We start from the raw sequence: 26,487 nt of genomic DNA, 5'->3' as shown, positions 1-26,487 counted from the left end.
CTCTATCGCTGATCAATTCTGATTTTCCCCCATTTTCCAAGCTATGCATAACCCCTAACGATTTAGTACTTCTCCATAAATATAACAACAACAACAATAATAGTAATAATAATAATAATAATAATAATAATAATAATAATAATAATAATAATAATAATAATAATAATAATAATACCCTCCAGAGGGGACTAGCATAGACTAGCGGACACACTGCGGTGCTTTTGCTATGAAAGTTTACAAACTGCTCATTAAATGGTAATTGCCTAGATGAATATTAAACAAAATAATAAAAAAAATTGAACGAAGTTGTAAACAGACACCAGCTGCTTACTTGCTGCAGCTGCTAGCACACACTCCCTTTATGTACTACTACTACTACTACTACTACTACTACTACTACTACTACTACTACTACTACTACTACTACTAATAATAATAATAATAATAATAATAATAATAATAATAGTTACAAGTATTTCGGTCGCGATCCGAGAAAGGTATCCTAGTATTGAGAAAAGATCAGGGTTAAGCTTGTAATGCAGTTAGAAAAGTTGAAGTGAATCGAATTGGGGTTTTCCACGTTGCGAAATGGATACTAACATACCAATTTCTCAAATAAAAACGGCAAATTAGGATATACACAGTCCCAGGCACGGGGCGAAATGTTGGGCATATTTCATTACAGCTGCTGTCCCTGTTCACCTAGCAATAAGTAGGTACCTGGATGTTAGTCGACGGGCACAGATCGCATCCTGGGAAACAATCTTGAAGGACACCAATGGAAATAAGACACAATCCTCAATGACGCACTGACTTTCTTGAGTTATCCTGGGTGGCTAACCCTCCGGGTTGAAAATCCGAACCAACCTTAACCAACCAAAAAGGTTATGCTAGAGTGGAAGAAAACATATATACAGACATATCCTCTACTCCTTATCTGTTTAAAACTTTTTGCACCAGTTTTGTCTTTTTTTTTAATGTAAGTTCGTGTTGTTACTTGATATTGTTGTCCATGTTGAACTAACCAATGGTTCCTCTGATCTTACCTTTCATATATACCTTTGAAGAATTTCGAGAGTATATCTACTCTCTGAGCCCGGCCATGGGCCAGGCTCGTCTGGTGCTTGCCTGGTCAACCAGGCTGTTCCTGCTGGAGGCCCGCTGCCCCACATATCCATCACAGCCTGGTTGATCTGGCACCTGGTGAAGGTACTTGTCTAGTTTCCTCTTGAAGGCTTCAACACTTGTTCCAGCAGTGTTTCTGATATCTTCTGGTAAGATGTTGAAAAGTCTGGGACCCTGGATGTTGATACAGTGTTCCTTTATTGTCCCCACCACACCCCTGCTCCTCATTGGGTTCATTTTACACTTCCTCCCATATCTCTCACTCCAGTATGTTGTAATGACAGTGTGCAGATTTGGGACCAAGCCCTCGAGTACCTTCCAGGTATATATTATCATGTACTTCTCTCTCCTCCGCTTTACTGGCTCAGTGTGAGCCGTAAACGATCTCTGTATTTGTTCCAGCTCCGATATTTCTCCTGCCCTGAACGGGGCCGTCAGCACTGAGCAATATTCGAAGTGAGGGAGCACTAGCGATTTGAAGAGTGTCACCATCGGCATTATTTCCCTTGTTTTGAAAGTTCTCAGCTTCAAAATATTAACGCCGAAGAATTCAATTAAATAATAAAAAAAATAAGGCCCTTTAAGTTAGCCTACTCCAAGTCATTTAACTAATGTTAAATACCTTGTGGTAGTTGGATTCAGAACAATTACAGGAGGATGACTTGTCTGATAGGCCTGGTCGCGGATCGGGGCAGCAGGGGCGCTAGAGTCAGAATTTGGCATAAAGGATGTGGTGGAACGAGTGATTTGTAGCATAAATGCGCAGCAGACAGATCTGCAGCAACTGCGTGATGCTATCATGTCAACGTGATCCAGGATCTCTAAGAAATGTATCCAGCACTTTGTTGGATCCATGCCACGAAGAATTCAGGCTGTTTTGTGGGGCAGAAGGTGGCCCTACCCAGTGCTTGAAGGGTGTACCTAATGAAGTGGCAAATAATACACACACACACACAAACACACACACACACACAAACACACACACACACACACACACACACACATATATATATATATATATATATATATATATATATATATATATATATATATATATATATACATATATATATATATATATATATATATATATATATATATATATATATATATATATATATATATATATATATATATATATATATAATATATATATATGAATAGGTAAAACTTGTTATTTTGGCTTAAATAGCAACGCTCTTCTTGCCGAATAAGGCAAGTGAAAATTTGTTTATGCAATAATTTCGTAAAAATCATTCTGAATCTAACGAAAAAATATATTTCATCGTGTTTTTTATTATTAAATTATTGTAAACTTATCTAAAATAATTTAGTTGGATTAGGCTAAATTAAATTGCGCTTGTTATAAGGTTGGTTAAGTTTTCTAAAGTACTTTTGGTACAAAATTATTAATTTTTACGTTAAATGAAAAAAAAATATATATCTTTAAACGTACAAGAGAAATTTTTAGAAAGGACTTAATTTTAAATGAATTCTTACTAATTGACCAGCTTTACCTATTCGGACTTGCTTCCTTAAGATACCTGCTGTCCAATGTTCACCCATCAGTAAAATGGGTACCTGGTGTGGGTCGCATCCTGGGACAAAACTGACCTAATGTACCGAAATGCTCTGCATAACAAGCGGCTTTCTATATAGCAGTATACCTTGTACATATACTTGTAGAAATAAAGATTATTATTTTATTATTATTATTATTATTATTATTATTATTATTATTATTATTATTATTATTATTATTATTATTACTAGGCGAACAAGGACACCGGGAGTTAGAGGACTTCCCAAAACGTCTTGACTGCTGGAGAATCGAATCGGTCCTTTCAGTTTTGAGCCGAGCGTTTTATACACATTTAAACCTATAATTGTATGTAAATATTTTGCCATATAGAGGTCTTGTGTTTGGTTAACACTGCAGGTAAAGACGGCCCAGGCAGCAAGTGTCCTTAAAAAGAGATGCACCATTAAAGTGACTTATATGCCTGCTATTACTCAGGGTTGTAAAGAGGTAATTATATTCACTTCAAAGTCTACCTCTCATATGAATTAGAGGCGTTAGTGTAAAACTATGTATACACACATACACACACACACACACACACACATATATATATATATATATATATATATATATATATATATATATATATATATATATATATATATATATATATATGTCGTGCCGAATATGTAAAACTGGTCAATTAGCAAGAACTTATTTTAAATTAAGTCCTTTCTGAAAGTTTCTCTTATACGTTTAAAGATATATATTTTTCATTGATGTTAATGCAAAAAAATTTAATTTTGCACCAAAAGAATCTTAGAAAACTTACCTAACCTTATTATAACAAGAGCAATTTATTTTAGTCTAACCCAACTAAATATATTTTAAATACGTTTACAATAATGTAGTACTAAACAAACACAAACAAATATATTTTTTTCGTTAGGTTCAGAATGGTTTTGGCGAAATTATTGCATACACAAATTTTCACTTGTCCTATATGGCAAGATGAGCGTTGCTATTTAAGCCAAGATCGCAAGTTCTGCCTATTGGGCACGACATATATATATATATATATATATATATATATATATATATATATATATATATATATATATATATATATATATATATATATATATATATATTGAATAATGTGACTGTTGCTGCTAACATGTTGAAAAAAGTCACTACCAGCAGGCTCTTAATTCCTAAACACAAGACACTACTAGCAAATCCTTACCTCCTAAATACAAGACACCACAAGCAGGTCCTACGTCCTAAAAACAAAACACTGCCAGCCTAAGGTTTTCTCCCTACCTCACAGGTTTTCTTCCGCCTTCTCCCCCTCACATGCTGCTGTATTCCCTTCTCCCCCCCCCCAAACCTTTTCAATCACCTTTCTCCCTCGTCCTCCCCCCTCGCCCCATTTCTCCACCAAGTCTTGTGGTAGGGGCGTGTCAGAGGATGTCAATGAGTTGGCTTGTGCCCTAGTGACGTCACATGGACGTGTAAATAAGTCTCATTCATACCTGATGTGTAACAGACTCGTGAGTAATATGCACCCTCACCAGGGCAATCTTTTCCCATAACGAAACGTTTATAAATTAATGCTTTTATTCGTAACAACATGCAATGTTTACGTATAAATGAAGGCTCGACTGTTGCAGTTACGTCATGTAATGTTTATATAATTAGGGATCCCAGAAAAGGTACAATTAATTTGTTGCCTGAAATGTATTTTTCAGTCTTTCAAATTTTTCGTTTGTAACTTGAGAACGTCTCATCCGATCGGCCTCAAATTTTAAATGCCTGGTGTACTGTCAGAGAGAAACGGCTTACACAACTGTTGGCAAGTGCAGGGGCCCTCTGGTCAGTGTTGTATATGTGATGTAAATGGTTTAGAAAACCGACAAATTGAAGAATGAGAAACTTGTACAACATCTGAGAATCTTTGTTGAGGAAACGTTTCGCCAGCCAGTGACTTCTTCAGTCCAATACATAGAAGAACGGAGAAAGATGAGGAGGAATTTACAAGTAAACAGTTCCTCAACCTGGAGACTATGTGTTGTCTAACAATCTTTTCTCAAGATTGGTGGACTGAACACATCGACTCCAGGCTGAGACACTGATAATCTCCAACTCCTCATCTTTCTCCGTTCTTCTATGTATTGGACTGAAGAAGCCACTGGCTGGCGAAACAAGTGTCCCATTCTTCAGTGCTATATAGTTATTCTTGGTTTTGGTTTCTGCGTGTTTACATGAGGAAGCCTCTTCTCATCGGCTTCAAATTTTCAATAATGGTGAATCTTACTTAGGAAAAAGTTAGGATTGTTACTGTAGTGTGTCGGTGCCAATTTGCAAAGTGTATTTTTGAAAAAGTGTGTTTTTTCCTGTGAAATTTCTTAACTATGCCTCAGGTGAACGGTTTCAATCCTAATGGCTGATGCATCTTATGAGATGGATGGTAAGTTTAGGCTGTGCAGATGCATAGTTAAAAAAAAAAATCATAGAATCACTGGATTCCATGTAGTAACTGAAGAATGCCTCTTAAGGTTGGTTTCAAACTTTTAGTGCTGTCGTGTTTTGATATATACATAAAGTTCGCGATTTTATTGACTATTGTTAACCAATATTTGCCAGTTTTATTAAACAACTTGTGATGCTGATTTCTATTCAATAACTGGAGAATACCTTTCCTGATCGACTTCAGACATTTGACGTTGATGTATTTTATGGAAAAGATGATGTTGTTTTAATTCGGTCAGTTCAGATGTAAATTTGTCAATATGCTAACATGATTATGAAATTCGATTCAGCTACCGTGCAATAACTGGGAAAAATGCCTCTTATGGTCGGCTTCAAACTCTCAGTGTTGTGTCTTACTTAGAAGAATATTAGGTAATTAACTAATTTCATTAACACATTTCTTGGTGTACCTTACTTAACTATGTGAAAAATTAAATAGACATTTAAAGTAAATAAACAATATTAAGCTCAATTATATAGTATATATATATATATATATATATATATATATATATATATATATATATATATATATATATATATATATATATATATATAAATGTATATGTGCGTATACATTATACATTCTTATGTATATGTATACACGCACATATATACACAGGAATACATACACAAGACGCATGTTCGAAAACACGATGTGAGAGTGAAAAAGACGACGCATGTTCCGGGACAGTAAAACTCCATCAGTTACTTCAAGGGCACGAGTGACATCACAAGAAACTCTACCAGTTGGCACTTCATATGCAAATTTTGTTTATAAGGATATATAGTTCGGTCGTTAGCAGCACGGGGAAGCACTTAGCCAATCAGAGAGTTAACGACTAGCCCCTAGTGATATACGACCCTACACATTACTGAAGCTCTGTATCAGCTTTTACACACACACACACACACACACACACACACACACACACACACACAGATTAAGGGGCAAGTTGAGAGGCAGGTCCAGACTCTGAGAATCGACCTCCTGCAACCACAAATAGGCGAGTATATATACACACACATACATACATGCCAGCAAAATTAGGTCTAGTATTTAGCTTAAGAGCATCGGTTGTAGGTGACGAGGAATTCGAGAAGCCTCATGGCACCAGCGACCTTACACTACCCAGGTTCGAATAACTCATGGATGCAAACATCGAGGAAAGAATAACGGACGCTGGAGAAATCATATTTCAGAAGAGGAAACTATGGAAGGATGAGAGACATCCTGACGTAGTGGAAAAAAAGGGAGCTGGAAGGAAAGTTTGTGGAAGAGACGATGGAGTAACTATTGAGAAATTGCTGAGAGGCCGAGAACTTCAAATTCAGAAGAGGAAGAAGAGGCAACAATAAGAACAAAGAGAGCCGTTATTATTATTATTATTATTATTATTATTATTATTATTATTATTATTATTATTATTATGCTTATATAGAAGCGCTAAACTCGTAGGTGTCATAGAGCGCCTGGAGAATGGTGGGCAATTAGGTTTGATCTAAGCAAGTGGATGGTAGATCCAATTCTCTGAATCAAAAAAAAAAAAAAACTTCCGCGAGGTGAAAATACAGAAGTGTAAGAGCACAAACAAGCGTAGACAGCAACGATTATATAAGAAAACAGTAAAGTAAGCAGAGCCAGAAGTGACCATGCATAGGCAGGGGCGGATCTGCTGTGAGACTAACGAAACTTAACCTTCAGGGCCCCTAATCCCGGAGGGGCCCCAGAAGCGACTTTAGTCCACATTATTTAAAAATTTTGTTTCCACTGTATGAGATGGATTTTTGAAAACATAATAATATTAATAGTATAATGTAATTCAACACGAAATAAAAGTTAAAATAAAAATTAAAAGTTTATTAAAGTATCATGTAGGCCGTTGGTGACTGAGACACTTTATTGAGGAAACGTTTCCGCACACAGTGGCTTCATCAGTCCAGTACAAAGAAGAACAATGTAAAGAGAGGAGTTGGAGGTAATCAGTCCCTCAGCCTGGAATTGATTAGTTCAGCCACTTCTCCGACCATATGCTATACTTTCTTCAAGATTGATGGACTGAACATATCAATTCCAGGCTGAGGGACTGACTACCTCAAACTCCTCTCTTTACACCGTTCTAATTTGTATTGGATTGATGAAGCCACTGTGTGGCTAAAAGATTCCTATATATTGCATAAGTGTCTCATTCTTCAACTTGTCGGTTTTCTAAACCATTTATCACAGGCTAGCAGTTGCTGGTGACCCCACAACAGTTCAAGCTTCTGAGCCCCAAAAATGAAGGTCCACCACTGTGCATAGGTGAGAACAAAAGCCGAGCAGAAAGTTTGAGATTGACGTCGGTAGTAGCCAAGGCCAAAGCTGCACCAAGGAGAAAGAGGGGTAAAAGATCAAATATGACTGAAAAAAAAAGAAAAGGAGAAGAGCTCGCGAGAAACAACTGGAAAGTCTGTGATGAGCCGAGCAAATTATATGAGGAGGAGAAGGAGGAGGTGCTGCTTTCAGGGTATACTCAGGGTATAATACCCACAGGGTCTCAGAGAACACGTATATCATCACGCTCGCGTGCGCGCAAGGTAGGCGGGGCCTGAAACTGAGACTTGTACCCAACAAGTGTAAATAAGTTAATACATAAAGAGAAGTGGAAAAATACCTCTTTAAGGGAAGGCATGATATATTTTGATAATTTTTTTTTCGTCCGATTTCTTTCATTTTTGGTGTATATAAAGGCGTGTTATCTGTAAATTTCAATAACATAGCCAAAAAGGAGTCTTAACACCTCTTTTAAGGGGCAAATAAGATTATTAATGACTCTTTTAAGGGTGAAAATAAGGAAGTTTTAACTCCATTTTTTGAGTTAAAGATGGGAATTTTAACGTCTCTTTTAAGACGGTAAATAATGGAGTCTTAATTCCTATAACTCCAATTTTAAGAAGGTAAATACGAGAGTCTTAATGCCTCTTTTATGGAAAAAAAAAATGTCCCAACATCGTCTGAAAAGGTTTAATTTGAAAGTCTTAACACCTCTAAGTGATGGAGTCACAAACATTACTGAGGTTCATACAAAATATTACTGCTGAAGAAAATGCAAATTTATCATCCAGCACTTTCCTTCTTCTCTTCCATTTTTTTTCTATCTCTCTCATTTCTCTTCTCCCTTCCGTTTCCTTCCACTTCTCTTACTCCCCCTCTGAACTTTTTTTCTACTTACCCATCCCTTCCCAACTACCTCCTCCGATTTTTTATCCCTTTCCTTCTTGTCACCTTCCTTCTTTTTATCATGCCTCCCAATCACTCACCTTCCTGCTTTACCCCATCCTCTTCTCTTCTTTTTCATCCCTTTTTTCTCCTATCAGCTCCCTTCGTTTCCCCTCTCCGCCGTCCATCATTCCCCTTCCCTCCTCTCTTCTCCCCTTCCCCAGCCACTAAGGGACACCATAATCGGAGCATTCAAAGGTAATGTCATAATTCACTGATTTAACAGAGTCTGGAATTATACATCTATAGTTAAATCATTTTCTTATGCTAAGTTGTGTAAAATATAGCAATTACTTGAAGTATGAAAATAAGCACAAATTTCGTGTCCTATCTTAATTGATCTAAATTAATTAAACGAGTAAGTATCGTATCTTACGATGTTTCTTAAGTATTCCTGACACGTTACCTTTAAGTGGTTGCCTGATTTTTTTTTACTCCTTCCTCCAGTTTTATTTTTTATAACTTGGGAACGACTCGTTGGACTGGCTTTATATTCTTTAACGCTGGTTGACTGTAACTAGGGAAAGGTTCATTCAGTTAAGAGCATGTGCAGGTGCCCTCTGTTCAGTGTTACATAGACTAGCTCCTGGGCGAAACGTTGTACCAGCAATAATGGTTTCATTGTAATACAGTGTTTCCCCCCCCCCCATCTCTCAATTTGTGAAAGCCTGTGATGAAGACTGCGCAGCGAAACCTTGATTACGACACTTAGTCAAACTTTAAGCAGTTTCAGTGCTAGTATGTCCTACTCAGGGTTTAGCGCTTCTTTTTTATTATAATAATAATGTCCTACTCAGGAGGCAGTGTGTACAGTAGGTGCCAACTTCTCAAATTTATTTTAATAACGGTGTAGTTTTTTTTCCATAAACATAATCTGAGTATGACTATTTTGAGGAGCTTCAAACTTTAACGGCTGATGTATATAAACTGAACGACACCAAGTAAGGTTAGGCTCTATATATGTTGATTTACAACATTTCCTAAATAACTTAAGCTGCCTAGAATCGCTGGACTCTGGGCAATAACAAATGACTGTCTCTACTGATTGGCCTTAAGCTTTCACCAACGGTGGGTTTTACTGAAAGACCATTGATGAGTTTTAATTTGCCAATTTTAATAAACTGGTTTCCAGGCAGTATCTAGAGAATTCCCTTTCTGGTTGACTTCCAACTCTGAACGCTTCTATATCTTAATTAGACAATTTTTGGGATTAATTTTGCGCAGTGTACGTGCCAGTTTTTCACATTCATGGAATGAAAATTAAGATATTAGTTATCATGCGATAATTTGTCAATGTATCATGTGATCGGCTTCAAACCTTAGTCTGATATACCTTAATCAGAGAAAGTTTTGGATTACTACTGAACTGTTTAGGTGCCATTATACATAATTCATATAACCCACAACACAACTGTAGTATCTACTAGCTTACGAGTGAGACAATTCATATTCTTACAGGACTGTCTATAATCTGAAAAAGGAATATAGATGACAAGCAACAATTTTGAAATATGGAAAAAAATTGCATTTCCATGTTTTTTAATTGTCATGAATTTTGTGCGCTTTTTAAATACTATATTTTTGCATGGTTTTATTCAAGAACTGACACAAAAGTTGAGGTTCAATGCTGTTTTTTTTCTTCCAAGGTTTTAATATATGATATAAGAACTTTTCATCCAATCAGTTCTAAACTTTGTGCTGGTGAACTAGCTAGTGCGGAAGTTTCTTGCAAGTAAAGTACTGACATGTGTAGGTTACATATGCTTAGTTTTATATAGATCATTCCTGATTTTGATTGTCGGGCAATAATTTGATTGCTAGCATCTTGATCAGCGTCAAACTTTCAACATTGGTGTGTCCTACTTAGAAAAGGGATTGTTACTGGAGTGCATATTTATTAATTTTATTTTTCAAATTATCGTGTTTTTTCCGTAAACTAACTTGAGTACACCTCTTCTAAATAGCTTTAATCTTTAATGACTGATGCATCTTGCAAAACGGAATTGTCAAATTCTGAATTATCGAATTGTACACCATAACTGGAAAATTAATCTTCTGATTGCCTTCAAACTTTTGGCACTGCTGTGTTTTCCTAGAAGCAAGCTTAACCTTAACCTTGAGTTGTGTAAGCTTTGAAATTGCCAATTTTATTAAACTGGTTTCCTTCGACTTCTTCATTTGATAGGCTTCAAACCTCAGTGCTGATAACTTGAGAATGCAACGTTAGAAAGGCTTCAGACTCTGTGAGATAACCATTTATTTGTTTTAAACTTGTATAGATGATGTATCTTAGTGGAAGGTTCGAATTAGTTCAGCTTTGTAGGTGCCCAATTTCCGTTTTTATTGCAGAAATTGGGATATTTATTTCCAGTCGATATGTGAATGCCTCTTCAGATTGGCTTCAAATCTTCATAACCTGTGTACTGTTTACTATTCCTTTTGTGTGTACTGGCACAGAGGAGGCTGGACGTGTAAAGAATGAACATACTGTTCTCAACTCATACATCTATTTTTTCAGCGAATACAAAAAAGTAAAATCATTTTTCATCGCCCTTACAATATTCTCAAGCTTTGGAGAAAAAAATCTGTTTAACCTTACATTCGCTTGGTATAAACGAAACTAACACAAGTAAACCTTAAATTTTCACAGTTTACAGAGGGGAACTTTATAAATAATTAAAACGTTTATGTCAGATTACTTATAGCCTTGTTGATGTCATAAGCAAATTAAGTCCAATGATAAGTTAAAGAGCTTGTGTTGTTGCTAATAACACCGTGTGAACTGGGATTATTTTTGCCCTGCACTGACGTGGTTAACCACAACTGTGGATAACTACAGAATCTGACGGTGTTCGTCGATCTCCTACAAGTGTTAATAATTATTCTGGGCATTGCAAGCCAGGGTACTAGTCAATGGAATGATGTTATACATATTAACAAACACAAACGCCGTTGAATACAAAGCAAAGACAAACAGATGTGGAAGTACACTACCAACCTTCACCGTGAATCAAACAAACTAAGCAAAAACAGGCTAGGTTTTGGCAATAGTGAGAAAACGCACAAAAACTGGTTTGACTGAGCGTAGTAGGAAGCCAGCCTCCACTCTCCCTTATTTCAAACTCCCTCTCGCCTCTCCTGACACCCCAGCCTAGGAATAACCTAACAATAGAGGAGTTTTACTGGAATACCTCATTTTCATAAACGCAAAAACAGAGAATTGCAGAAGGCCTACTGGCCTGCATTTTACAACAGAAATTAGATCTAATTTTATTGTGTTGTGTGTGCTTAAGCACAAAACGCAATTTCTTTTAGTCTGTTGACTTGCCGTGTAAAAACTGGTCTCTCTACAGGACCTCCACATATGTAATCATTACTCCGAAACAGCTGACCCCCAACATAGGCTACATGTTTTGTCCCACTTTGAAAGTATTTATGTGCGACCATATTTTCACTCATATATTTATCTATGTTATTTTTTACGTATCTAAAATATCATTTTAATAACTCTACTTGGCATTTTGTTTCATTCATTTACAACTCTATTGTTAACAAACTTTTCCTATAATCTTCATAAATATAAATGTATTCAACTAGAATTTCTACCTTCGTAAGAAAAATTACTGCTTCTGAGAAGTGACTTTGTTATCCTTTTGTATATGCTTTCCAGCACAATGATGTCAAATTTGTAATACGGACTGTAGTATGTACCGCATAATTTAAACGTTAGAGTTGTAGTGTAACCTTGGGACCTCTATTACCTATTCTTATTGATATGAATCCAAGAAGGCTATTATAATGTTTTATTGTAAACACATAAACCTTCGATTTAGACTTTTAAAAACTAGAACCCCTAAGTCTTCCTTACGTTCGGTTTAAGTTCTTTATTAATTAGTTTATAAGTACCTTTATTATTTTCTTCTTTGTAGGATTAGAAACTACTTTTCTGTCCACAATAAAAAGTTACTTAAACTATTATGAAGTGCCTTTTGTCTCAGGAATTATTTGTTGGCCTATATTTGAGTCATCGGCAAACTCATATTGCTATTTAATCTCTCAACTACATTGTTCTTGTATATTGTAAACAACAGGAGACTCACTACCGACGTCTATGGAACTCCAGGTGTTACGGATCGTTTTTCCGAAATCTCTCCAGTTACGTAAATTGTTTTCCTACTGATCAGCTGTGCCTGGATTCAGGAGAGAATTTCTTCTCCAATACTACGTTGCTACCTTTTTCCATTAGTCTTATGTATAGAACACTTATCAAAACATTACTGGGATCCATATAAAAGCCTTACTGATATCTACATAAGTACACTTTTTTCATGGTCCACTGATTTAATTACCCTAGTGAATATACGTCAGTAAATTTATCGAGCAAGAATGGCCCCTTGAAAAACCTCGTTGATTTTCATTTGATCACATAATATCCATCAGGGTTACTTCAAATTGTATCTGCATTTATGAATTCCCTTAATTTTCCTTTCTACTCAGGTAAGGTTAATTGGAGACTGATCGGTAATTGGAAGCTAAGAATCCATCTTCCATTTTGTAAATCGATTTCCCATTTCCATTTTCCACATTTTCTGTAGGATACAGCAACGATTCATTTAAAAAGATATTCTTGTGTGCCACGAAGGTGAAATTAGGACATTAAGGATATATGAAGTTGACCGAGGATATGTAAAGGTCCAAGGCGAAGCGCTGCATGTGGGAGTTGGGACTACGTGATGAATTTATCAAGCCCGGACAAGATGAGTCTGGCGAGAACATCTGAGATCATAAGAACGCAAAAGATTCCTGGGATGGTTTTGTTGGTGGCAATGAGAGTAGATTCTGAACAGCGCTCGTGGTGACAACCAGTTTCTCTGATGACTAATTTGGTATCTGTGAAGTTTAAAAGATGGATGTGCGAGTTTCTGTGTACAGAACAGTTTTTGAATTCATAAAGATGGTCATACTGCCAAGCTGGACACAGCCATCACAAAGCTCCCACTACCACATGCAACACTGGACTTCGAACATGTGTATGCTCCTACTTCTTGTCTCTATATGAGAATGATAAAGCCCCTGGCGGACAAACGTCTCCTTAGTAAATCTCCAAGAAAATAAGACTGTTTATCTTTGCATTCTGTAAGAATCATTGAAAATAGTTCGTCAGGGCCATGTGACTTATTTAGCTTCATGTTAGGTAAAATGACACAAGTGCAACTAATGTGACATGTTATTGTGGCAACGTTTCACTTTCCTGGAGCTTTATCAAGCTTTATCAACCTAGCATATTGTTGGTAATTCTACCAACATTATTACAACACTATTTGGCTTGAATCTGTTTTATTATCTGAGAACCATATCGTTAGTGTCTATGATCGTGCTAGTATAGTTTCACTGAGTGTGCCTATTATCTCAAATATTAGTCCCATGTACTGTACCTAGAAGATTGTATTGTATTTCATGAGGCACTAAACCCGTGCGATTCATCCAGAGCAAAGAGTAGATGAGGCTCGATATTCTGATAAAGCTATTGCTTGGTGAAACGACTTCAGAATAAGGATACCCAGGTGTTGCACATCCGTCGTCTTCACCTACTGGGAAGACTGTTCCATTCATCGACTCGATACCCGATTTATATCTTCTTTATTTGTACCCATCTTCCACTTGTACACCTCAATCATATCTCCTCTCATTCTACGTCTTTTATATTTTTTTTTATTATCACACCGGCCGATTCCCACCAAGGCAGGGTGGCCCGAAAAAGAAAAACTTTCACCATCATTCACTCCATCACTGTCTTGCCAGAAGGGTGCTTTACACTACAGTTTTTAAACTGCAACATTAACACCCCTCCTTCAGAGTGCAGGCACTGTACTTCCCATCTCCAGGACTCAAGTCCGGCCTGCCGGTTTCCCTGAATCCCTTCATAAATGTTACTTTGCTCACACTCCAACAGCACGTCAAGTATTAAAAACCATTTGTCTCCATTCACTCCTATCAAACACGCTCACGCATGCCTGCTGGAAGTCCAAGCCCCTCGCACACAAAACCTCCTTTACCCCCTCCCTCCAACCCTTCCTAGGCCGACCCCTACCCCGCCTTCCTTCCACTACAGACTGATACACTCTTGAAGTCATTCTGTTTCGCTCCATTCTCTCTACATGTCCGAACCACCTCAACAACCCTTCCTCAGCCCTCTGGACAACAGTTTTGGTAATCCCGCACCTCCTCCTAACTTCCAAACTACGAATTCTCTGCATTATATTCACACCACACATTGCCCTCAGACATGACATCTCCACTGCCTCCAGCCTTCTCCTCGCTGCAACATTCATCACCCACGCTTCACACCCATATAAGAGCGTTGGTAAAACTATACTCTCATACATTCCCCTCTTTGCCTCCAAGGACAAAGTTCTTTGTCTCCACAAACTCCTAAGTGCACCACTCACTCTTTTTCCCTCATCAATTCTATGATTCACCTCATCTTTCATAGACCCATCCGCTGACACGTCCACTCCCAAATATCTGAATACGTTCACCTCCTCCATACTCTCTCCCTCCAATCTGATATTCAATCTTTCATCACCTAATCTTTTTGTTATCCTCATAACCTTACTCTTTCCTGTATTCACCTTTAATTTTCTTCTTTTGCACACCCTACCAAATTCATCCACCAATCTCTGCAACTTCTCTTCAGAATCTCCCAAGAGCACAGTGTCATCAGCAAAGAGCAGCTGTGACAACTCCCACTTTGTGTGTGATTCTTTATCTTTTAACTCCACGCCTCTTGCCAAGACCCTCGCATTTACTTCTCTTACAACCCCATCTATAAATATATTAAACAACCACGGTGACATCACACATCCTTGTCTAAGGCCTACTTTTACTGGGAAAAAATTTCCCTCTTTCCTACATACTCTAACTTGAGCCTCACTATCCTCGTAAAAACTCTTCACTGCTTTCAGTAACCTACCTCCTACACCATACACTTGCAACATCTGCCACATTGCCCCCCTATCCACCCTGTCATACGCCTTTTCCAAATCCATAAATGCCACAAAGACCTCTTTAGCCTTATCTAAATACTGTTCACTTATATGTTTCACTGTAAACACCTGGTCCACACACCCCCTACCTTTCCTAAAGCCTCCTTGTTCATCTGCTATCCTATTCTCCGTCTTACTCTTAATTCTTTCAATTATAACTCTACCATACACTTTACCAGGTACACTCAACAGACTTATCCCCCTATAATTTTTGCACTCTCTTTTATCCCCTTTGCCTTTATACAAAGGAACTATGCATGCTCTCTGCCAATCCCTAGGTACCTTACCCTCTTCCATACATTTATTAAATAATTGCACCAACCACTCCAAAACTATATCCCCACCTGCTTTTAACATTTCTATCTTTATCCCATCAATCCCGGCTGCCTTACCCCCTTTCATTTTACCTACTGCCTCACGAACTTCCCCCACACTCACAACTGGCTCTTCCTCACTCCTACAAGATGTTATTCCTCCTTGCCCTATACACGAAATCACAGCTTCCCTATCTTCATCGACATTTAACAATTCCTCAAAATATTCCTTCCATCTTCCCAATACCTCTAACTCTCCATTTAATAACTCTCCTCTCCTATTTTTAACTGACAAATCCATTTGTTCTCTAGGCTTTCTTAACTTGTTAATCTCACTCCAAAACTTTTTCTTATTTTCAACAAAATTTGTTGATAACATCTCACCCACTCTCTCATTTGCTCTCTTTTTACATTGCTTCACCACTCTCTTAACTTCTCTCTTTTTCTCCATATACTCTTCCCTCCTTGCATCACTTCTACTTTGTAAAAACTTCTCATATGCTAACTTTTTCTCCCTTACTGCTCTCTTTACATCATCATTCCACCAATCGCTCCTCTTCCCTCCTGCACCCACTTTCCTGTAACCACAAACTTCTGCTGAACACTCTAACACTACATTTTTAAACCTACCCCATACCTCTTCGACCCCATTGCCTATGCTCTCATTAGCCCATCTATCCTCCAATAGCTGTTTATATCTTACCCTAACTGCCTCCTCTTTTAGTTTATAAACCTTCACCTCTCTCTTCCCTGATGCTTCTATTCTCCTTGTATCCCATCTACCTTTTACTCTCAGTGTAGCTACAACTAGAAAGTGATCTGATATATCTGTGGCCCCTCTATAAACATGTACATCCTGAAGTCTACTCAACAGTCTTTTATCTACCAATACATAATCCAACAAACTACTGTCATTTCGCCCTACATCATATCGTGTATACTTATTTATCCTCTTTTTCTTAAAATATGTATTACCTATAACTAAACCCCTTTCTATACAAAGTTCAATCAAAGGGCTCCCATTATCATTTACACCTGGCACCCCAAACTTACCTACCACACCCTCTCTAAAAGTTTCTCCTACTTTAGCATTCAAGTCCCCTACCACAATTACTCTCTCACTTGGTTCAAAGGCTCCTATACATTCACTTAACATCTCCCAAAATCTCTCTCTCTCCTCTGCATTCCTCTCTTCTCCAGGTGCATACACGCTTATTATGACCCACTTCTCGCATCCAACCTTTACTTTAATCTACGTCTTTGTATGAACGATTTCTTAAATAATGGATTAATCTGACTAAAGTTATATCCATTCTGTATTATGGAGACCAGAACTGAGCTGCATAATCTAGGTGAGGCCTTACTAATGATGTTCAAAGCTGTAGTAATAGAAGTCCAGAGGTTTTACTACCTATGGATTCCTGTTATACTTCTTGATATAAAGCCAAGTAATCTGTAAGCCTTATTATGGTCTCTCCGGCACGGCTGTCGTCTTGGCTTCAGATTACCGCTTACGATAACTTCCAAGTCCTTTTCACATGCCGTATGGCCAAAGTTTTATATTTAGCTTTTAAGTACTAGGGTTATTTACATTAACTACCTTTAGGACTTTGCATTTATGAACGTTGAAATGCATCTACCACTATTCTCACCACGACATTAGCTTGTCCATATCCCCCTGAAGCTTAAGGTATCATCTTCTGATTCTATTATTCAGCATATTTTTGTATCACTATTTATTCCCTCGTCAAGGTCATTTATGTTAATCTTGAATAGCAAAAGGCCAAAAACTGAATCTTGTGGAATGCCACTTGTAACTGGTCTCCATCCTGGTTTTGTCCCATTAATGCAAAGTCATTGCTGCCTATTGATCAGCCATGCTTCTATCAAGGAGAGAATATTTTTCCCTCTATGCCATGTGCTGCCACATTAAAAAAAAATCTTTTGAGGGTATTTTATCTAAACGCTTTACTGAAATCCAAATAAACAACACTGTATTATTTACCATAATAATCTGCCTCAAAAAGATTTACCGAAGAAGGTCAGCAAATTTGTCAGGCATTAAAGATTCCTTGTGTATCTGTGTTGAGATTCATTAATCAAATTGTGCACATTAAGGTGGATTATGTCAATTATTTTTTATTAATAATTTGCTTACTACCGATGTTAGGTTTATGGGGCAGTAATCCGATGGTACTGGCTTATCCTCTGATTTAAAGACAAGAATTTTATTAGCCATCTTCCACATATCCGGCAAAACACCTGTCTGGAATATCTTAAAAAGGTCAAGTAGTATTTCACTAGTCCATTTTGCATTCTTTAAGAACAAATGAAAACGGTTCATCGTGATCTGGAAACTTTGCTTTAAACAGTCAGCCTGTTAAAATTAATAACCATATCCCTGGTGACTGTGTTATTACATAATTTGTTTCCCTCAGGTACACTATAATAATTAACTAATGGGATATTATTCGTGTGTTCTTGTGTGAAGACCGAAAGGAAACAGCTGTTAAAAACTGAGAAAATATCGTTACCACTGACAGTAAGTTGTCAAGGTCATCAATGTAAATTATGAACAATGGACCTGCAACTAATCCTTGCGGAACGGTACTTGTGACTGGCACTGTCCTGACCAACCAGACTATTCAGGAACAGAATATGCTGTACTACGAAGAAACTGAAAGGCTGATTTTTAGATTCCATTGCAATCTTAATTTAATATTTTCTTTTAGCTTTCCTTACCACATTTTGACCTTTATTAAGTCGATCATTTTGTTACATAAGCTGCCTGACTCCTCTTTTGATAATGAATAAATAGGCACAATAACTACTACTGCTACTATTACTTCATAACTATTATTTATGCACTATTTCCTTCTCTTGCTCCACTATTCCTGGCCTCTCCCCCATCTCGTTATATATACAGAATCCCTTTCGCATTTTTATGCGACTAGTTAATGGTCTAAACTAGACCGAAATGTCGTCAAAAGTTTCAATATCCTATGTGCGGGGTTATTTGGTGTCTTCTTTTGATAAACCTATAAAAGTCTTTCTTCTTGTCCAAGAGTAGTTATCTTCTGTTTATCCATTTAAAGTCATTTTGGCTAGTTTCACTGTATCTTGCCAAAATGTCTATCTTTTATTACTGTTTGACAGGTCTCCTTAGCGATAATCTCGAGTCAGTCTGCCCCACTAGCTAGTAGGTGGTGTCTCTTGCTCCACTGTAGACGGCTGAGCGAATATTTGAATCTCTAGCTGTGTTATCGTTATCAATAATAATCATAATAATAATAATAATAATAATGATAATAATAATAATAATAATAATAATAATGATAATAATAATAATAATAATAATAATAATAATAATAATAATAATAATAATAATAATAATAATAATAATAATAATAAATGATAATAATAAAATATAACTAATTTATTTGTGATCGCATTTATCCGAACTTATCAGTAATCTTAAAATTATTCTTCAGGGTTTCCTTATTTGTTAGAACCCCGTTAAGATGTATATTACCTCTAGAGGAAACCTTCAGTAACTTTTCGTTCTGCCTTGAAACATTATGAGGTGGTGGAGTGGTATAAAAAAAAACGACACGAAGGATGAAGTCATTAATACAGTATAATGCGATCATTTACTGACAACGTTTCGCTCACACAGTGGGCTTTATCAAGTCACAGTTCTGCTTGTGGCTTAAGCCCACTGTCTGTATACGTTGTTGATAAAGGCTCACAATATTCTGCGTTTGTATCCTTATTCCACATTATCAAGGTGCGACTGATAATGGTCCAGGACGGACCAAAATGTCGTCTGAGGTTTCCTCCACACATTGTTTTTATTTGTGAATTATACCCGCGATACTCCCACTTAGTCTTCCTCTAGTTTGTTCTTGTTACAAACTATTTAAAAATGCATCATCGATCTCTAGGAAGTCGTAAGATTATAGTCAGAGTAAACAGTACTCCGAGTCCCTTTGACTATTTCTGTTTAGAAAATTTTGAACGTTTGTGTGTGCAATTTCAAAGGCAGGTCCGACTCTTCAAATTGAGCTAGGTCTTGGCTACTGTAATAATATCCACATTTCCTACACGTGCAATTAAATCGCCTATGTAAATTTTTGTGTTGCATATACTTGTTTTGTGACGCTTAGGAAATGTTTGTCTTCTCTTTCCCTTTTTTAAGCAATTTTATTTGCATTGTTAGTATTTACCTAACAAAGTACCTGGTCATTTTCTGAGAAATTAAATATTTAATGCAGATAATTCTTAATTTTGTTGTTAAAAGTACCACAATTTTTTTTTCTCGCTCGCACTCATACCTCTAACTTCCATCAATTTAAAGTCTTATTTATAAAATAAAACAAAGACCATCATCTGCTGAAATGGAACAAGCAACCAACTTTGTCAAAGAAATATCCACTCTGTTCCTCGCATACATGTCATATTTACCTGAGAAATTATCTCAGTTGTCAGTGAAGGGAACTGATGTTGCCGTGCAAGTTTTACTACCTAGTCTAGATTATTCATTGTCCACTTCTCGTCTTGGCAAAACGATATATATATGACTGGAATCTTTCCCTTTGACAGAAAAATGCACAACTGCACTGAGCTTGGTAAGCAGCGCCTCATTCCCACACTTTCGAGCACTATTGCCTGTAGCATTGAGGCAGATAATGGGGTTGATCGCATCACTTGTCATTATTTCTAACCTGTCAAGTATGGCCTCCATCCCAGCACCAGGGAAATACACTGTCTCCTCGTCCTATTTTTATTCTAAAATGCTTCGTTCAGATATCTAACTTATATTAATACTCTAACAATGTTAATATTTTTACCATCATGAGCTGTATTTTTTGACCGATCTCTCTCCTTATCAAAAACAGAACTAAATTAACCCTATAGCAAAGTGAAGCTATTTGTGTTCTCTACATTTGCTTTTCAAAACTGTTCATCGTTAATTTCGTCCCCTTTCATTCCATTACTTTCCACTCACTACTATATAAAAATTTTTAGTTAATGATAAGCTAAAACTCTTTCTTTGCAGTTTTCAGTTCTGTTTTAAACCAAGACCGCCTCTCAAGGCACTCAGGGAATGCCATGCATGCAAGCAATAACACTCCACATACATTCCTCACAGGACAGGTCTCACGACATTCTCTCTTCACCAGACACCCCACAGCTTACCCTGATACAGTGACCCACAATACAACACACCACAACACAATGCAACACTGGGTGCCACTAGATCATGCTCTCGCAGGGACCATGTAGAATAACTTGTGTTGTGCAAACAAGACATCATGGGACTATAGCCTGAGTTCACCAAGTGACAACCCTTCACTGCACCTGCACCACGATGACATACAACCTCTGAAAAAGAGTTTTCTTTTACAGAATCCATCGGACGTGAGAGGTCACACTGTTGCCATAAGTCACGTTACTTACACAACACCTGGTCATACTCGGACTTAATAGTAAAGGTTAAATCACATGCCCTTCACGCCCTTCAATGTAAACGGAGATTTTACAATTTCGTGAAAGTAATGAATTGTTACGCTAAACTTTTACAATCAGTATAATGTGAAATTCCATTTTGCAACTTTAATGTTCTTAACACAATTAAATTTAATAAATCACAAAAGACAGCAATATACTACCACACAACACTACAAAACAAACACACCAACATGCAACATAGAACTATGTAATACAATTTAGTCAAATACCGTATATCATATTGGAATACAGCCCAACACTTACCTAAAAAAATAACACAGTACAACGCAGTACGACACACTGCGCTTCAATACACTACAAAATATAGTACAATACAATACATTACCCCTAGATCAAAATACATTATAATAAAACACACTATGCAAAAGGAATTAGCGAGTAACCCTCATCAAACCTCTGAGTGTCTAGTTTGACTGATTCCTCAGAACTTGAGAGAAACGAAAGTTAAAAATACTCCGATTAGATCTGGTATTAAGAGTTTATTTTCCTCTTCAATGAAGCGAAAAGTAACCTAAATGTAGCGGAAATTCATTATCTTGACCAGTTATCGTATTAGGTATTGGCTTTCCGTACCTCTTGAACCTGTCCAAATCTATGTAATAGCCTAGCAAAATATGCTACTGGTTTATTTACATTACACACTCACCTGCTCTTAGGTGAACATTGCTGTTGTTTTCCTGTCTGCAGCATCCATTTATCAGCGAGGAATATGTTCTCAGAGGTGATACGCGTAGCACTGCTGGAGCCGCTGTTGTCAACGGTAATCCAGATACTGTAATATAGGTGCGGTAATCTAGGTGCCGCTGACGCTAGTGATGATCCAGGTATTACAGGAGGTGGTGATGGTGAGATATCACTGGAGGTGTCACTGATCCCAGGTGTAATCCAGTTATCACTGGAGGTGCCGCTAATATTAGAGATGATTTATGTATCACAGGAGTTGCCAAAGGAGATCTAATTATCACTGAAGGTGCCAATGATAGCTCATCTCTTTCCAGACAAGCACATCGAGATCGCCTTCAAATTCTATCTTGGATTTATTGGAGACCTAATATGTCTTGCAATTTGTACCTTTTTTTCAAATAGTTATTGAAAATATAAGGTAGTACGTGAGAACAGAATACGCGCGAGATGAATCTTAATTGTCAAGCAAATAGGTCTTGAACCATTGTTTGTTAACCCACAAAGACACAACTACCAATAAGTCTTAAAATCCCATACTTTCACTGCCATAATAACATAGCGACTATGATGAACTTCCTGTATTTAAGATGGGTTGCATGTGCTTTCCTGTATGCACTACCACTGAAGATACATGTGTGAGCTTAGTGTACCAGTCCACAGGCCTGGGGACACGCACCCATCTCTGCCTTCCTTGTTAGAGGATTTCCAACTGAATAGCTTCGCAGATACAACGTCAATGAAGCAGAACGGGAAGTGTGTGAGAGTGGTTCATCGTAGAGTGGGAGGGAGGATGGCAAGGTTAGTTGTGCTGCGGGCAAGGCGTGTGTCCACTCAGGACAAGACGGAGCGGATTGACTCCACACAGCTACGTACGCTGCGGATGGCGGCCAAGGACTGACTTCCAGCCAGTGAGCTGCCTCCCATGATGTTAGTGGCGCTGCCTCGCTTGTTGATAGTGGTGGTCGTGCAGCTGCTGCTGCATCCGATGATGTTGGAAGTGCCCTAGGCCTATTGTATATGCGTGCGTGTATATATGTATGTGCGTGCGTATGTGTGTGTGTACTCACCTATTTATGGTTGCAGGGGTCGATACATAGCTCCTGGCCCCACCTCTTCAGTGATCGCTACTAGGTCCTCTCTCTCCCTGCTCCATGAACTTTATCATACCTTGTCTTAAAACTATGTATGGTTCCTGCCTCCACTACGTCACTTGCCAGACTGTTCCACTTCCTGACAACTTTATGACTGAAGACACACTTCCTAACATCTCTTTGACTCATCTGAGTTTTCAATGTACAATGGTGACCTCTTGTTTCTGTGTCCCTTCTCTGGAACATCCTGTCTCTGTCCACCTCGTCAATTCCTCGCAGTATTTTGAATGTCGTTATCATGTCTCCCCTAACCCTCCTGTCCTCAGTGTCGTCAGGCCGATGTCTCTTAACCTTTCTTCGTAGGACATTCCCCTTAGCTCTGGAACTGGCCTTGTTGCAAACCTTTGCACATTCTCAAATTTCTTGACGTGCTTGACCAGGTGTGGGTTCCAAACTGGTGCTGCATACTCCAGTATGGGCCTGACGTACACGGTGTGCAGTGTCTGGAACGATTCCTTACTGAGGTATCGGAATGCTATTCTTAGGCTTGCCAGGAGCCTATATGTTGCAGCAGTTATCTGGTTGATGTGTGCCTCAGATGTGCTTGGTATTATACTCACCCTAAGATCCTTTTCGTTGAGTGAGGTTTGCAGTCTTTGGCTATCTAGCCTATACTCTGTCTGCGGTCTTCTTTGCCCTTCCCCGATCTTCATGACTTTGCATTTGCCGGGGTTAAATTCGAGGAGTCAGTTGCTGGACCAAGCTTCAAGCCTGTCCACGTCTCTTTGTAGTCCTGCCTGATCCTCATCCGATTTAATTCTCCTCATTAACTTCACATCATCTGCATACAAAAATAAGCACTGGTCATAGGATTGACCCCTGTGGAACCCCGCTTGTCACAGGCGCCCACTCTGATACCTCGTCACGTACCATGACTCGTTGTTGCCTCCCTGTCAGGTATTCTCTGATCCATTGCAGTGCTCTTCCTGTTATATGTGCCTGATCCTCTAGCTTTTGCACTAATCTCTTGTGAGGAACTGTGTCGAAGGCCTTCTTGCAGTCCAAGAAAATGCAATCTACCCACTCCTCTCTCTCGTCTTACTTCCGTTACCTTGTCATGAAACTCCCTTAGCTTTGTGACACAGGATTTGCCTTCCATGAATCAATGCTGGTTGTCGTTTATAAGCTTGTTCCGTTCTAGGTGCTCCACCACTCTCCTCCTGATAATCTTCTCCATGACTTTGCATACTATACACGTCAGTGACACCGGTCTGTGTGTGCTCAGCTACTTGAGGTTGCAGGGGTCGAGTCCAAGCTCCTGGCCCCGCTTCTTTACTGGTTGCTACTGGTCTTCTGTGTGTGTGTGTGTGTGTGTGTGTGTGTGTGTGTGTGTGTGTGTGTGTGTGTGTGTGTACTCACCTAGTTGTACTCACCTAGTTAAGGTTGCAGGGGTCGAGTCCTGTCAGCATAGTTGCTGATCCCCCTTACATGTGTTGTATAGCTTAGTTGAGTATCATAGTGCCATCCATATGTTTTATATAGAGGATCCCTTACTAGGCCTAGTGACTGTATGACTTCACGGGATGCGGCATGAGTGAGTGGGATGCGCTACCTCGCCCTCAGTCCACGCAGAGACCTACCAGGCACCTACAGGCAGGCTGGGCCCTTCCCTTACCACAGTCTGACAATATATAGTGTTACCATCCAACAAGTGTGTATATCTTCAACCATCATATCTCCTTTCGAACCCCCACGACAGTCCTAGCTCCTGGCCCTGCTTCTTCACTGGTCGCTACTGGTCTTCTGTGTGTGTGTGTGTATGTGTGTGTGTGTGTGTGTGTGTGTGTGTGTGTGTGTGTGTGTGTGTGTGTGTGTGTGTGTGTGTGTGTTTAGAAATTAATAATGAGTGAAAATAAGAAATTCTTATGAACTGAACGAGATTGGAACCCACAGCTTAGCAGCTCTGAGATGACCAACGCGTCGTGCTGGCTGCCTTGCTACAGAGGGTCATAAGAATTCTCTAACCTGAAACAGTTGCTTATTGAAAAGGTTAGTGAAAGTCACAGTTGCAACCCAGAGATGCGTTTTTTCAAGAACCTGCGACCCGGAAAGCGGCTACTAGGCAGCTCTAGCTTTTATGCCCTCCAAATCAATATCAGTGTAATGAGGAAGTCACAATTAGTGATTGTAAACATTTGATTTTGGCGGAACTATGGCACCCATGAATTTACACACGGCTTGATAAGCAAAACAGTCGTTGCTTTACAAGTCATGATCACAGGCACTGCCAAAAAAGGCCCAGCATGTACATGTCTTCCTAGTGTGTGTTCGTCCCAGCAACGGCATCAAATTAAGTCAATGAGACTAGTTAAGTCAGTATATAGATGGTGGCCGCCAAAACACTACAGTATTTACTAGACTAATTTCCTCGCTTCGTCAACTTGCCCACTCTTAATAATAATAGTAAGGTCAAATGTGTACCTTTCAGCGTGTATACCGAGAGAATTTACCTTACTAGCTAGCGGTATACAGGTGAAAAACCAACCAACCAACAAGTACAGGAGCCAGGCAGTGCTGAGAGGTCACTGATCTGAAGTTACTACCACAAACTGAGTGAAGAAGAAAGTATACATCCATTATTTGATTATATATTTGGGATCTAGTCGGGTTTGACTCCTTTCTGGCTAGACTATGTTATTTGGCGATTATTTATTGAGGGGATCCGGGAATCATGATTCCCGTGGTCTTTCTCAGATCAGACCTCACACTGACGATCTGAAGGCACATGTCGACAAGACATGCCATTTGTTTTTTGTTTTTTTGTTTTTTGGCGTTTTGTGAGCTGGATTGAACCAGGAGGCCTGGTCACAGACCGGGCCGCGGGGGCGTTGACCCCCGGAACTCTCTCCAGGTAAACAGTACCCACAAAACTATCTGTGGAGGGTGTGCAAGGTCTTCTTAATATTGAAAGTAAATGAGTCTTTCGGCCTAGTTTACTTCCTTCATGCTTCTCCTCTTCTTTCTCTTCACCACCCCCTTCCTCCTCCTTCGCTTCTCCTCCTCTTCTCTTCCTGTTGGTCACTTCTTGCTGGTCACTTCCTGTTGGTCCTCTCCACGCCGTGTTGAAATTCAGTCACATTTTGCTTAAGAAAGTGTTAATAATTTCTGTATTGGGAAAACAATCATGACAAGTGTGTGCGTCTACTCAACCACATCTTCTTGTCAGTAACTATTTGTTTACTGAGTGTAAGGCGGTTCAGCGTACATACGCCTGGTATTTTCCTGGGTTTACCCTGCACTCTTCCAGGAAAATTAACCAGGAAAGATTATTTTAGTGGAATACGCTTGCAGCAGTACTTGTTTATTTGTTTGTTAACATTAT

General features: G+C 38.5%; 1 protein-coding gene across 2 annotated transcripts in view; it reads right to left on the bottom strand.

Annotated features, from left to right (window-relative positions):
• LOC128686449 (prostaglandin E2 receptor EP3 subtype) overlaps window positions 1-22,928 on the bottom strand; it is a 233,711-nt gene extending 210,783 nt beyond the window's left edge. For both annotated transcript variants that reach the window (XM_053773376.2, XM_053773379.2), the window contains exon 1: window positions 21,977-22,928. The gene's annotated coding sequence lies outside the window, so the exon portion shown is untranslated. The remainder of the gene's footprint in view (window positions 1-21,976) is intronic.
• Between the last annotated feature and the right edge of the window lie 3,559 nt (window positions 22,929-26,487).

The sequence above is a fragment of the Cherax quadricarinatus genome, chromosome 17, assembly GCF_038502225.1.
Source record: "Cherax quadricarinatus isolate ZL_2023a chromosome 17, ASM3850222v1, whole genome shotgun sequence".
Taxonomy (NCBI): domain Eukaryota; kingdom Metazoa; phylum Arthropoda; class Malacostraca; order Decapoda; family Parastacidae; genus Cherax; species Cherax quadricarinatus.
Note: the sequence above shows the minus strand (reverse complement) of the source record. Positions and strands in the feature narration are given on the sequence as shown.